This window comes from Phascolarctos cinereus, unplaced genomic scaffold, assembly GCF_003287225.1.
Source record: "Phascolarctos cinereus isolate Bilbo 61053 unplaced genomic scaffold, phaCin_HiC Scaffold_3;HRSCAF=262, whole genome shotgun sequence".
Taxonomy (NCBI): Eukaryota; Metazoa; Chordata; class Mammalia; order Diprotodontia; family Phascolarctidae; genus Phascolarctos; species Phascolarctos cinereus.
Window position 1 is genome coordinate 43,200,485 of NW_027555736.1, and position 13,974 is coordinate 43,214,458.

Sequence of the window (13,974 nt, forward strand, 5' to 3'; positions counted from 1 at the left end):
TGAAACCCCACCTTCCTCTTGACCACCGACAGAAACAGACTTTTCCCACTGACCTTCTAAGTTGTCTTTGGCATTGGTGGATTGAGGAGTCTGGAAACCTCCACAGCTGCCCGTGATTCAGTCCTCTGAGGCCTGCTCCAGGTTTGCTGTGGCCTGGGCGCCCACGCTGTGCTGCGCTATGCTTCCAGCCCGGCGTGATATACCTTTCTGATCAATCATCCAGGTTGTCTTGGGATGGAAATTTGTTTCATTCTGTCTTTTTCTGGGTTCTGCTGCTTCAGAATTTGTTTAGAGCCATTTTTAATGAGTATTTGGAGGGGTTTGGGGGAGAGCTCAAGCCAGTCACTGCTTTCACTCCAACATCTTGGCTCTGCCCTGCTGTAATTTCTTTCTGACCAGTTGTCTGATCCTATTACCAGCACTGGGCTGAGAGCTCCCAAAGCTGCTGCTACTATTTCCACCACTGCCGTAGCTACCTCCAAGGTTCATTCCTTTCACTCTAGTGTCACAGACCTCTCTTGCCAACCTCCTAAGTTGTCTGAAGTGGGAAAATGTCTCCCTATGACATTTTGTTTACTCTACCACTCCAAAATTTTATTTTAAAGGTTATTTTAAAGTTGTTTGGAGGGGAATGTTGGGAGAGTTCAGCTGGGTTGCTGCCTGTACTCCACCATCTTGAATACCAAGAATATTGTTACATAGCTTCATAACAAATATGCTAAGCCTCTGCCATGATCTGAATGCAATTTCTCTAATGCCCATGTTCCACAACTCTTTCAGTATTTAACTCTGTTGTTCATGTTTAGACCTCCAGGGGGCATGATGAAGGTGATGTCTTATCCAGATTTCCTTAATGGATTAGGTACAAGGCTTCATTTTTCACATGACTCTTCTGGTTAAGTAAGCCCAAGAGGAGGCAGCTAAGCTGACATGGCTCTTCTCGTCTTCATAGAGAAGCCCTATACATCTTCTGTTCCCTTCCCTCTTTCCTGTTAAATAGCCCCACCGGGCTTCTCAGATGAATAGGGCTATGGAAAAATGTTATACAATCCCCCCCCCCCTTTACCCAGGAGGTATTTTGGGATACTTCCAAATCCCTTGAAAGAATTTTGGCTGGGGATGATATCTTTTCTGCAGTGGGATTAGGCCATATATTTTAATTATGGCATCTCTAGGAAGGTGGGACAGAGAAACTCGTGTCATCATTTACAGTAGTCTTGTGAAACTCACTAGAGCTAATCTCTGGTCAGGCAGGCTGCCCAGCATTTTCCAACTTCCTGAATATACCTTTTACAAGGAGTCTGTGGGTCTCACCTCCCCTGTAGACACGATTTATTATACATTTTTGAATGGTCTAAAGGCATAAATTGCTTTCAGGAAGATCAGTGAATTTACAGTAAGTAATCAATCTACAAACTCATCAGTGCCTAGTCTGAAGTCATTTTTATACTCAGAGATTCTGCTTGAGAGCACTGGAAAATAACTTTTATTGTTTAAATTTAAAATACTTTGTGTTGTCTATTGGCTGGCTTAGGAAGGGGGGGTAAGGGAAGTCATGCCAACACAGGTGCATTCAGCAATTATATATTATTGATACATGAAGTGTACTTTTTGAAAAGTCATGATGAAGACACCATTTTGGTGACCAGTTTGCATTTGATTTTATCATTTCTCTATTTAGTGAATTGACAAACATATGTTCAATATCTATGTTTCATGAGGTATCAGAAATTTAAAGGATAAGCCAGATGATGGGTCTATGTTCATTCCAGATAACTACCAAGCACTCATTTTCTTCTAGACTCTATTGTTCAATTGTTTCAGTCATGTCAAGTTATTGGTGACCCTATTTGGGATTTTCTTGGCAAAGACATTGTAGTGGTTTGCCATTTCCTTCTCAAGCTCCTTTTTTTGTAGATGAGGACCTGAGGCAAACAGGGTTAAGTGAGTTGCCCAGGCTTACACAGTTAGTAAGTGTCTGAGGTCGTATTTGAACTCAGGAAGATGAGTCTTTCCGACTCCAGACCCTGCTCTCTATCTACCGAACTCGTCAGCTGGCTCTAGCTAGAGTCTACTGAACATTTTTTATTTGTGCACTTTCCCAAGGTCTGAATTCTGTGCTCTTTCACTCTGAATTAAAAGCTCTGGTTCAGAAACAATTTGTTAGTCTCAGGACTATGGGCTTTTTTGGCTTTGGCCAGGTAGGTTGGTCCTTTAAAGATGAAGAGGCAGTGTAACCAGCATGTTCTAACCTATCCAAACAAAATTATGGAGGGGTATGCCTTGTTAAACAATGACTTCTCTTCTCTGAGACATCTTGTGATAGATATACTGGAATCAGAAAGACTTGAGTTCAAATCCATTCTGAGGCACTTTATAGCTATGTGACCTTGGGCAAAACATTTAACTTGTTGCCTCACCTAGCTTCCTGGATTGTTGTGAGGTCCAAGTGAGAAAATATTTGTAAAAATGCTTAACACTGCCTGGCACATAGTAGGTGCTACTTTGTGTTACTATACAAATGCTTATTTTCTCTCCTCACTCTTACCTTGTTTGTGTGAGCATCCAAGGCATATGCATTCCTCTGATTTGCTGAAATCTGGCTCCTAGCCCAGTTTATCCATTCACTATCATCCTTTTAGATCTTGGCTGTTCTGCTCATCTCGTTTTGACTTGGCTGGTATTTTGGTATCCATTTCTTCCTATTCTCAGTTTTTTTTTAGTCTTATCTTCTGTCTCCAGTGTTTGCTCCCTCTGATTCCGAGCCCTAACCTACTTTCTACCATATGCATTCAGGATTTGCCTTTTTTCTTAGTGGATCAGCAAAAAGACATGGAGGATAACAAAGTCACCCTCTATAGGTGATAAAGAATAAAAAAATGATTCTTCATGACTAGTATGCCATTCTATGGGGAAACTCACTCAAACAGCTAAGAAAACAAGACTCCGAAGTACCCTGCATCATTCATAGCTGAGAAAAGTCAGCCGTTCTTTGGACAGACTGAACAAGCTGAGACAGCTAACAGAGACCTACTCCCACTCTGTACTGTCTTGTTATACCCACCACCCCAGACAAATTCATTGTGTAAGAAAGGGGACTTATATCTCCTTGCTCTATATGGTCCTCAGACTACATCCATAAGAATGTTTGTTTGAAGTCTTGGTCACTGTCACCACTTCATTCCCCACTTTTCTAAAAATTAACATCAACATTGCTGAAGAAACTGACACATAAAAGTTGTAAAGCATTCTCACAGTAACCCTGGGTAAGTATCATTGTGCCCATTTTACAGATAAAAAAATTGAAGGGGAGAGAGAAGTTAAAAGAGTTTCAGTGTCAAAACTGTATTCAAATGAAGGTCCTCCTCACTACAAGTCCCACATACTTTGCATTGTCTCCACGCTACATCCAAATTTTAGTGATTCTTTGCTAGTTTATTTGCTTAGCTCAAATGTTGCTTCCGCTCCTTGCACGTTCTAGTCTATCCTGATCTATATTGGCCATTAACTGTGGAGGGCTGAGCCTCCAAGGGGGGCTGATGTTGCCATCCATTTGCAGTTGTCTCCTTATTCTCCATTTTATGTGTCAACCACTCCTATAAGCTGATGTTCAGTGACAGATTCATTCAATCTCAGATAATGAACTCCTGGTTAATAAGACAGAATAGAAAACAAAAAGAATCATAAACCTTTTCTGAGCCTTCATAGCTTCATTAAGAGCCTGTCATAGGGGCAGCTACATAGCTAGACCACCGGCCCTGGAGTTGGGAGGACCTGAGTTCAAATCGGGCCTCAGATGCTTGACACTAACTAGTTATGTGACCCTGGGCAAATCACTTAACCCCAATTGCCTTGCAAAAAACAAAACAAAAGAAAACAAAAAACTTATCATGCCAAGGAAGCCAACTCTTTTTTTAAGGGTTTCTGAAAGTCTAGATGAATACTGTTAGTAGAGTAAGTTGTTAATAAAACATTAACTTACCCCTCAAATTGTTAATATTTATATATATATATATATATATATATATATACTACAATTACCCCCACAGTAGAACATAAATCTCTTTGTGTTCTTAAAATGTTTTTATTGCTGTCTTCTGGGGTTTTTTTTACATCATCTTAGTTATTCTCATTATCTTTCCCTCTCCTCCAAAACAGCCACCCCACATAACAAATAGGTACAAAAGAAAAAGAAGAGGAAAACAAAAAAAGTACAACCAATTAGTAAGTTGAAAAAGTTTATAGACGTGTAATGTGTCATACCTGTGGACCTCCCAACTCCACAAAGGGCTGGACTGGGGTAGTCTTCTAATATCGTTTCATTCAAATCATGATTGATTTTTATGATTTGTTACATTCACTTTTGATTTTGTGTGTGTGGTTGTTTTTTTTTAATTTACATTGTTGTAACAATTGTGTATATTGTTTTTTGGCTCAATTTACTTCATTCTGTATCAGTTCATGTAGATCTTTCCATGCCTCTCTATATTCATCACATGCATCATTTCTGATAGCACATTCATGTATCACAAGTCGATCAGCCTTTCTTCAATCACTGGGAATCTACTTTGTTTCCACTTCTTGTTATCACAAAAAAGCGTTGCTATAAACATTTTGATCTATATGTGGACTTATTTCCTACCAAAGGCTTCTTTGAGGTCTAAACCCAGTAACGGAGTCTCTGGTTCTAATAGTGTGGACACTTTAGTCACATTATTTGCAATTTCTTTTTTGCATAAAATGTTTGCACCACTTGTAGCTTCACCGACATTTTTTTTTGTATTAGCACGCCTATCTTTCCACAACCCTTCCAGCATTGACTATTGCCGTTTTTTTCTTCATCTTTGATAATGAACTTCAACATCTACAAGCTCTATGGATCCAGCATGGTTTGGAGCTTCTTCATTTCCCTGAACAGCTTTTTATTTTAATTTAGCAATCTCTTTTGCCCCAGATTTTGACTATCCTTGCTCTATTGCAAATAATTCACCCTTTCAGTTTCTCAGTTACAAGAATTTGCCTCTCAACTCATTTTAGTTCAATCCAATTCCATAAACATTTAGGAAGCCCCTTTTTTGTGAGGTAATCAGGGTTAAGTGACTTGCGCAGGGTCACACAGCTGCTAAGTGTCAAGTGTCTGAGGCTGGATTTCAACTCAGGTCCTCCTGACTCCAGGGCTGGGTGCTGTATCCACTGTGCTGCCTAGCTGCCCCTAAGCTACTTTCAATTTAGAGGGATGAGAAGAAACACAAAATGAGGAAAATCAGCATCTAGTCTGATCTGGATGGAATATGAAGGGGAAATTTTTGAATTAAGGCTGAAGGGGAGACAGACTGTGTGGCACAGTTGAAAGAATGCTGAACTTGGAGTCATGACAGAGCTGTGTTGGAATTGCATCTCTATCATTTATTTAATAGTGTGACCATGAACAGATCACTGAACCTCTACAGGTCTCAGTTGTCTCAACTGTGAAATAGAGACAATAAAGCTTGCAATTCTGACCCCACAGATTTGTCATGAGGGTCAAAGGAGGTGATATATGTAAAGTGGTTTGTAAACGTTAAGGTGCTGTGTAAACATTAGCTACTATAGAGATTGTCTCACTCTTTGTATCCCATACATATAACACAGTGCCTGGCACATATAGTAGATGCATAATAAATCACTCTTGATTATTTTGTGTTGGCCTTTGAATACCACAAGAATGTTCTCAGTCATTCCAAACTTGACTCAATGTTTCTTCCCTAGGGCATTACCAGGGCTCTAAACACAGAACATACTTAGGTCACTAGGGCTTTTTTCCACTTCTTATAATGTGTCCTGATAAACATTCAGGGAATTCTTCTCAGTCAAGATGGCAAAGGCAGCTGACATGAGGGACTGATAGGTATGAAGCATCTCCTTCATGCCTTATGCCATAATTGTGATTTCCCTGTGATGTCCAGGACGTCTTGCCAGAAACAAATTGAGCATGGAATAGTTCTCATTATTAAGGCCAAAGCATATGTATTCTTCCATAGCTAGGGTGTTTTAGGAAACACACACCATTCAGTTTAATGTCCCATAAGAGTCCAGAGAACTACCACAGATCCACCTGCATATATGTCTGCAGTTCTTCCCAGCCACCCAGCCTTCCTAAGAGAGTAGACCTTCCCTCCAAAAGAAGTTTGGCAGCTACTGAACCAGAAGGCCCCTTTCAAGGAGGTCACAGTGCCTGTGATTTCTGTCCTAAGAAGTTTGTTTGGAAATAGATCTGGTGTCCTGGGAGGACCTCAAGACAAAGGAGGAATGAATAAGTAGACCTTTGTGATTACACCACATGAAATGCTCCATAGTCTGCCTCTCCTGTCTGCTAAATTGCTTACACTCCCAGTATGGTTGTAACTGGCCTTGATTCTTTTAAGAGCCTTAAGAAGGTAGAGATTCATTTAATGTGTGCTGTTTCCCTTCACACTGCAGAACAGGATCAGTTTCTCTTGTACTTCTCCATCAAGTACACTAACCCTAGTGGTGGGAAAATTTCTTATACTGTATCAGAGTCACCTTTAGACATTTCTGTACCTGGTTCAAAGACAACAGATGAATGGGAGTGGAAGGGAGGAGAAAACTCATTTTGGTGAGGCTACTAGAGGAAGAAAGCATGCCTATCAATATAGTGACATTTCTAAGCTGTCAAAGGGACAAGAAGTGCCTTCAGAGTGAGGCCACTATGACTGCTACTGTGAGGGCAGGACGGTCAGGCAAGGACATATCCCAAGGAGGAGGGGGGATTTGTACCCTTGGAATTTTCCTCTGTGGGTCTCTAGGTTGCCCTGCCCTAGTTAATGGTTTTACATCGTAAGCAAACTCCACCTCTTAATCTAAATGCTACTGCCTATACTAGCCAAGACAAAAAACTAGTTTGGCATATGAAGTGACCTGAAAATGGCTTACTGGAGATCTTCTTTGCACCAGATTTCAAGGCAAGCATTAGCAGCTAAGGAGTAGGTTGGTGAGTTTTCCAGTGATGAAAGTTAGTAGACAAAACCTAACCCAGCCAGTTTTAATGGAGAATCTCCGAGTCATTAACATGTGTCCTTGTAATATACTACACAAGTTGGGGTGGTGGTTTGCCTTTCTAATCATGTGTTGCAAGATGAATTGTCATTCCTTATATACATACCCACCACTGATGCTGGGAGGAAATATGCAAATGAGTTGCATGACATAGGAAGCCAAACCTGAATTAAACTGAGACTAAGGCATAATGACCTAGTCTCATGGATCAGTCCACTTCAGTAGATGAGAGCAAGTTGTATATGACAGCAGGTCATGTCAAAGGAAGTATTGTTTGCATCAGCCGGTAACTCAAGCTATTACACCTGCCCCTGAACGATTCCCCTACAATATACATGGACATCAGAAGTTCTAGAAGCCTTGTTGTATAAGAATTGGATGACAGTGGAGAAACCAGTAATCAGGTTTCCTCCATTTCAAAAAAGGGGCAGGATTGTTAGCTCCACTGAGGTTATTACATAATATAAGCAGCTTATCCAAGGAAAAATAATTGTGTTTGCTTTGGATGAGATAATTAGGGTTATCATATTCTCTTCATTTAATTTCCAGAAGACAAAAAGGACAAATATTATCCGAGAGATCTGAATTTTATGTTGTTAACATTCTCAAGCATATTCATATTTTTAATATTAAAAAACCCAAATTTAAAGGCAAATCTTCCATTTATTTTTCCCCATGGTACCCAAAGTTGATTTTTCATTTTTTTTCTGGGTACTTATCAAGAAAAGCTATCATATCTGAGGACCCATGGATTCCCTACTAGTTATAAGATAAGCATGAATACTAAACTCTTTCCCCTTCCAATCCCTCATTTTGGTATGAAAGTGATGTTGTATTCTTAAATGCTATGCTACTGGAGGTCAAAGTCCCTCTGGAGCTTGAAGGGCTATGAGTATAGCTATGGCTATATATGGTTTGCTACTCATCCCAGGACAAGTCCAGCAAAGTTCAGAGAGGCAAATTACCAGGTTGGCAGCAGGGTGATTCACTATTGGGGAACAGACCTTCAAAAAGAATATGTGCTATGGAATAAGGGGTTATAATCCGGATCAATGATGGCAACATCCACTTTAGAGGAATCACAGGAGCTCAAAGCAGTGTAACATAAGAACTACCACACGGGTGATCTCATCCATTCCACCCAGTGTAGAAACCTCCCTGAAGAAAGCACCAAGAATTACACCTCCTGATGATTTTCAGCCCCTAAAGGTAAGGGGTTTCTAAAACCTTCATTTACCATTATGGATTTATCATCCATTTACTCAGCTAAACCTTCAAATGACTAATCTAAATATTTGGGTATTTTTTCTCACCCAAAAGATGTCCTATTGGTTAAATAGAGCCACACTTACCCTGGACAAATCTGGCTTTTATAAATTTAAGCGTAGCCTATAATTACTGGGGGGGGGGTGTTAGTGAATTGAAAAGCATCTCATTTTAGGCTGTGACTTTTATTCATAGACAGCCCATGTACAGACCAGTATGATAATGCATCCTGTACCATCTCTTAGAGGTAATGAAGTCTATATTTATACTATATAGTATATATGGTGAGATTTATCTTTATTTGTACCAACATCCTCTCTTTTAAGCTATAAGGGGTCTTCCTCTGGTTTGCGTATAGCAGAATTCAGGCTAGAGTCACCCAGTCCATCACTCTTCATTATTTTTGCAGCTTCAGTTGTTTCCCTCACAGAACCATGACTGTTGCAGTGAGGAAGGAGCTTAGAAATCATTTAATTCAACAGTTTTATTTGAAAGAGGAGGGACAGGCCTGAAGAAGTTGCTTAAGGCCACAGGACAAAGAGATGGTATGGCTGGAACTGGCAGCCGAGTTGTAGCCCAGTGTCCTGGGTCTCCAAAGTCTGACACGTCATCTTTTTAGGTTTTCCTTTGTGAATTGAATATTCCTACCTTTCTGAATCTTCCTTTATTCATCATGCCTCCAACAGCTTGAGCTTGTTAATTGTCCTAAGTCTATGATAAGAGGAGGCTGGTATCATGGATAGGGCCAGGAGTATCCAGCTTCAAACTCCATGCTTACACTTAGTTATACGACTTCATCAAATCATGTGACTGTTGTGTGTGTGACACTAGACAAGATAATAAAACTGTAGGTACTTTAGACTGTATCTTCTCTACTAAATCTCTACTCTATGTAGTTGGCCATCTGTATTGGTAGACAGAGTTCCCACATTGGAAGTTCTCCGTGCTAATAAAATCACAGCTCTTTTGCCTACTGATATAAGTTCATGACAAGTAGATTCCTATTCTTAATCACCTACTGACTTTTATCACATTGTAAGAAGGAAAGGGTACCTCATCTATCTTATCTCTGAATCAATCTTTTGATCTTAACAGTGAGATAATTTGCTGGCCAAGTCCCAGTGCTTTTATCTACACTTAGAAAAACAAAGCAAAAGGAGCCCAGAGGGTGCACCTAAGGGGGTCTATTTGATACTTTGGGCTCAGTCAAGCCTGGGATTTCTTTCATATTTGAACCAGTTTGAATTTGTGCAAAGGATATCAGATATTCCTTCTTAAAATTTTACTTGGCAAAAATAATCTCTCAGTTGGTTGCATTGTTTTTTATTGAATTTATGTAATTTCTGATGTTGGAAAAAATAGAACATCACACTGACTGTATTGGTTAGAATACACAGTTTATGTAAATTGTAAATATGGCTTAAATCAGTGCTATTTTTCAGTGCATATCTAGTTATTTATTTTTTATGTCTCATTTTAATAGTATAGCTTATATTGAAAAAGTGGTCTGCATTTGGGAAAAAATGGTATTACTCTGCCTTAGTTCAATTCGAGATGGGCCGCTATGCCCATTAAAAACAAAACAAAAAACCCTTTAGATGCTTTTATAAATTAGGTTGGGTTATAGTTTGGGAAGTTTGGAAGATTCCCAGTGATATGAAAATTCTAAGAGCTGTGTTTGTTTTTATTATTTAAAAAATCTTTCAAAAAAAGTTTTTCTCCCTCTTTCTCTTTGTCTGACTCCACTCTCACTCTCCTTTTCTTCTTATCTTTACCTCTACTATGAAATTGTAGAAATAGCACTGACCTTAGAGTCAGAAAGCACTGGGGCCACAGGCCTGGGTTTACATCCCAATTCCAATGCTTCCTTGTTGTGGATTCCTGGACAACCTCATCTGTCTGAAATTAATTGCTGGTTCATAAAAGGGCAATAATAATAGTTGTATTCTCTACCCTACCCAATTGTGAGAAAAAGATAAAGATGTTAAATATGGAGTAGAGTGTTTGGCAATACGGTAAAAGATTAATAAATATTTGTTGACTTGACCGTGATAATCTTGGGAGAATTAGCTTAGCCCAGTTGCAAGAGATACCACTTACTGATACTACCCTCTCATCAGTCTTTTAATCTCATTCTGTCTCCTGGTAGCTTTCCTGTTGCCTACAAACATACACATGTCTCCACCATTCTAAAAACAAAAACAGTCCCAAAATAACCCTCACTTAATCCTTTCATCCCATCTGGCTATCATCATCTATGAGCTCCTTGAGATCAAATACTATTTTTTGCCTTTATTTGTATCCATGGCACTCAGCATAGTGCCTGGCACATAGAAGGTACTTAATAAATGCTTGTTGACCTTTGTTGTTGCAATTCCTTGTGATACTGACTCAGAGGCAGTTTTCAGCAGAGCAGTCTATAGAACACCTAATTGGGTTCATAGCATAGAAGGAAAATATGGCTGTGATGGGATGAATCTAAGGTCCCGTAAGAACACTGAATTGGGGGTAATTTATGGGGAAGACTTTGTATTCCTAAACTTATTAGGGGAATATGTAAAATAAGGACCAGGCTAAAAAACCCTAGAGATGCATTTGCTTTCACCATAGCTGTCTAGATTTGACCTTACCAGCCTCCTGATTATATACTTTTCTTTAGCCTGCCTGGATTTTCAATGGAGGAAATGTTTCCATGTGAGCTGGAGCCCAGAGTGATTTATTGGTGACTACAGAAGCCAGGGAATTCTCCTTGCCAAATGTCCTTGATGTTTAACAGGCTTCCACCAGGGCATCTCTTTTCCCTTCCTGTCTCATGGTTTCCATGGTGGATATTATCATATGCTAAATATATTATGATGAGATATTTACTTTGGTCTGCAGCATTGAGGCCTCCCCAGAATCTGGCTTTCACAAACAAAGCCCTCCTTGACAGCCTTTGAATTTATGAGGATCAAGAAGAAATGGGGTGTGCAAAATAGCAAGGTCTCCAAATTGACTCTGGAGAAGTTGAGGTCTCTATTTTCTGTCACATGCAACTAACTTGAAGAAATGGTAGCAGACCAAACTTTGCCACTGCATGGACTGGATGGATCAAATTACTTGGATAATTCAGGGGTGCTTACTTTGGTACATTGAAGATTTCATGATTCCCCAGGTAGAAATATTAATGCCCCCAATTCAGATCTCAGTATGTCTTCTTGTTTAAACAATGCTTGTCCATGTTTTCTATTAATTTCTCCATAGAAGCTCTGCTCCCAAACACTAGGAGACTTTCTGTGTCAATGCTTCACTCAAATGGTTAACCCTTTGGTTCTCATTGTTATTACATCATCTGCTGTTATTGTCTAGACCTATGATTTCATTGGCCTAATGAGCTCCAGGTAAGAAAACTCACTCTGCCAAAGGAGATGGGCAACTACTGAGTAACTTGTAGTATTAGAGAGAGTTTCCTGGGTCACTGGCTTGCCAAGGTCTTGCAACCTGTATGTGTCTGAGACAGTACTTGAACCTAGGTCTTCTGACTGCAAGACTAGCTCTCTCTCCACTGTGATGTGCTGCCTTTCTTTGTATGCACAGTGTATTTCATATAGTAGGTGCTTAATAAATGCTTCTTGACTTGCCTTTATTGCAGTCGTATATTTCTTATGTTAATTTGTGCATGAAATTTATTGTTGGCGCAATGTGGCAGCTGGCTTCTGCCCACTATGTATCTTTTTTACTTTCCTTTGGGTTATTTGCAATTTTCATTCTTGTGGAATTGTGGAGTTCCAGGATTGGTAGTCATAAAGAGGTAGGCTTTTGTTATAACTGATGGAGGTCATGGAAAGTACTACACCATTTCCCAAATGCAAACAAATGATCTTCCTCCCACTCACTTCCAGCTCTCAGTCATTTCTTTTTCCATTGCCTATTCAAGGCACACATATTATTGATAGACTAATTCAGCGGGCTGTCTATCTATGGCCTGTCTTAATTTGTTCATCTTCATCAGTGAGAGAGGATGGTTGTATATATTTTTCCTAGAAACTTTGCACTGGGAAAAACCTCAAGGTATTAACTACTTTGCTCCCTGCCTCTAGGTAGACCAACATTAGACCATCCCAAGGGTATGAGTTGCCCAGAATGTTGCCTCACTAACTTGGATGGGACCATGCAGCTCTGTTTTTCAGGACCTACTCTGACCTTAACTTAAAGAGCTCAGAAGGTTATTCTAAGCATTCCTCACATAACTTTTCTTTCTCTTCTTTTAATTACAGAGAGAAGCAAGTAAATACAAACTTTAGTAGTGCTTCCAAGATTACACACATATAGACACACAAAAAGATTTTTTTTCTGTTCACTTTTAAACTGTTTGTTTTCCTTACCCAAAATAGCTAGTTGAATATTGCTTTTAGTAATATATTTTGCCCCTCTGCAAATGCCTCAAGGAAGCTCATGTTTTATCAGTGGAATGTGGTGCCCTTCAAGGTCAAAAGGAACTGATCACAAGAGGCCAATATGTTTTTCCAAAGCTTAGACTGTCTGCATCAGAATTGCAAGTTATAAGCTTCACAGAGCCCCATTTCATGCATGGTTGGAAGCTTCTTCATTTTGGCCTGCAAGACAAGAAACTTTGCTTCTTACTCTGCTGGTGGTGGAAGGTAGAAGATTTAGAAAGAAAAGTGCCCAGCTTCCATTTTCTCATCACAATTAATGCAGCACATTTCAGCATCCATATATAGAATCTCAGAATGTCAGAGCTGAAGGAGACTTCATGACAGGCCGTATTGTCCAACATGTAATTGACCAACCCTTTATACATATGGGATGTGGTTCTAAAAGGGAGGCAAATGAGAATAGGACTGAAAAGATTTTTTTTTCTGATTCCACATATCCTGGTAACAAGGCTCTGCAAATGGTGGAAATCTAAAATGAATACCACCATCAGAATTGTGTCAGTGCACAGCCATTGTAACTCATGTAAGGTATCATGATGACCCAGGCAAAACTCAGATTTTATGTAAAGAAAAAAAATACTTACTTCAAAGTTGGGCCAAGGAATTCGCCTTTTATCTTAGAGGCAATAGGGATCCACCAGAGGTTTTTGAATAGGGGAAGTTAGACTTGGGATGTGTGTTGGTTTTCCCATCACTTAGAAACAAATACTCTCTAAATGGGCTCTTTTTGGAGGATGTCCACAACCACACTAAGCCAGATATGGAGACAAAATTTTGGGGTACAAACAGCTTGTGCTTGGTCTTAAATAGACAGGACCATATCTTCTGAGGAGCCCCAAAATAGGTGAGGGCCACTTTACTTAATAACTCATAAGTTTTCTCAAACATTGATGTTAGATAGAGACCGTGTCAATCTTAAGAATCCAAAGAGATGAACCAAAAGCCACTGGGGAACTTTTAAAATTCTGAGACAGAGACAGAGACAGACAGACAGGTAAAGACAGAGATGATGAGAGAGAAGAGACACACAGAAAACAGAGAGAGCCAGAGACAGAGAGATACAGAGAGGAGAAAGAGAAAGCAGAGACCATTTATTCAAATACATGTTTTTGTTTTCTAATTAAAATCAGCAATTAATAAAGCATATATATGAGATATATGAGAAGATACATAAATATATGTTATAAATGTGTCATCATATAATGCATTGTGTTAC